This window comes from Triticum dicoccoides, chromosome 7A, assembly GCF_002162155.2.
Source record: "Triticum dicoccoides isolate Atlit2015 ecotype Zavitan chromosome 7A, WEW_v2.0, whole genome shotgun sequence".
Taxonomy (NCBI): domain Eukaryota; kingdom Viridiplantae; phylum Streptophyta; class Magnoliopsida; order Poales; family Poaceae; genus Triticum; species Triticum dicoccoides.
The window spans coordinates 695,461,505-695,463,635 of NC_041392.1; positions in this window are offsets into that span (position 1 = coordinate 695,461,505).

The window sequence follows — 2,131 nt, forward strand, 5'->3', positions numbered from 1 at the left end:
TTATGGTTCTGGTTTTCTTTGGTCTTGCTATTCTAGCAAAGATTTGATGAATTATTATGTATCCAAATGTCCTTGAAGAAAATAAAGAAGCAAAAAAAATGTGTTTTCATGCCGGAAATTACAATGCAAATTACTGATTTACGGGCCGGCGCGGGCGGCGGCCGAGCGGACCCCGATATTGGGGTTTGCTCGGCCGACGCCCACGCCGACCCGCAAAGCCGTTTTTTCGTGAACTGTATACGCAATTTACAGGTCGGCATTATACGTGGTGTGCTAGAGATGCTCTAAGTGCTGTCCACGGGACGGCCGGCAGGGGATCCCACGGCTGTACGGCGCCAGACCGCCGTGAACAGGTGCTCGCAAAACAGATCGCCGGATCGTGGCGGCGACTTAAAGCACCCCCTTCCGGCTGCGCCGCCCGTCGGTCTGATAAAATCATTGCGTGTGTACTCCGGTTTGGGGCAAATTCAGTAGCTAACCAAGCTCCCGTCTACAAAAAAGCTAACCAAGCAAGTACTAGGAGTTTCTGCTCTCTCTATATGCAGGAGTATCGTTGCCCGAAAAAGAATGCAGGAGCACCGAATTATTTCCCGGTGCAAATCGACGAAGTACGCACGCACAGTCCTTCCCACGGGGCTATTGACATTCCGTCTACAATGCATGCACACGTGCCGAGTGCATCGTTCGGTGCAGCCGGGGCGCCCGCCGACCGCTGTGTGTTGCCGGCGGCCGGCACGTGCGTGACGGTACGGTGAGTCGGTGACTGGCTGCACGCCTACGCACCCGACAGTTGCGCTTGGCGGCCACCTGCGTTCTTGTCACAGTACGTGGTAGGACCGATCGAATAGGTGCACGTATCGTAGGTACGTTCATGCTGTAGCGGTGGCTGGCCTATCTAGCAAGCGAGCACTGTTGGAACCGTGCGTGTAACCACGCCGCATGCACTGCTCACGCTACATACATCGATTGCTGGAATCACTGCCGTATCGCATCGCCAAGACCATGCACTACGTGCTCCCACTGTTCACGGCTCGCCAGGGGCGGAGCTAGAAAATTTGGCCATTGAGTTCACTCCATGACTTGTTGTGAGAACTTGGTACTAATATGTGACGTGCAAAATCTAATTTTAAATTATCCTACAACAAAATTATTGCACCCAAAAAAATATAATGAACAAAAAAATGGTGCATTAAAAACTAAAAAGTGCAAAACATACTGGTTCAATAAAATTATAAAATCACGTGTTTACATACTATAAATAGAGTAGTATGAAATAACTTTGTAGCTCCAGCTGTAGCTTATATCTTCCTAGAACATTGGAAAATGGCAAGTTAGTTTGACAAGTTTGGAATAAATACTATCAAGCAAAAGAATTTTGTAAAGGCACTCACATTTTAGAGTGTCCCCTTCCGATCTTTCATCGCCTTAAAAAGATTAAACACTGCATCATTAGTAATGGTAGAAAATTTATCTTTCTCGACATAGATAAGCACTCATGAATTGATCACCCATTTTGTAGCACAACTTTTCTTTTGACAACATCTCGGTAATGTTGAAGTTGCCAATCAATAACATAATTAAGACACTCAATTCGGTAATGTTGAAAGTTTTGTCTTATTGTTTTTTGGCCACCACCACCATATTCATCAAACAAATTTGGATAAAATCTCCGTTGATTATCTCCAATCTCCCTTTGTGGGTAATCAAAATTAGACGGTGGCCTGTAAGGTCCCTGTTGAATATCTGCGCCGAATCTCATCTTGCTTCTTTGGATTTCTTGTGTACTTTGAAATTCTCTTCCGATCAGCCGGATCATACATAAGGCAATTCATTTAAGTTAATTTATGTATGAATAGTAGCCTTCAGAAGAAAAGCTGCGGTGACATTTCATGCACTTAGTCTATGTCTTATGGGTGACCTTGATATGCCTACATCATTATCTGGATCTGGTGACCGAGATTTCTTCAAAAAATACCGATCCATAGCCTAGAACAATCAAAGTCCCTGGAGAATAACAAATCAAAAAATTAGGGCAAAAAAATCACTATCGTACAAGGCTATTAGAACATACATAAGAGAGAGGGAGAAGATGAGGAAATGTAATCTGATTACCTCAAATATTGGGGTACAA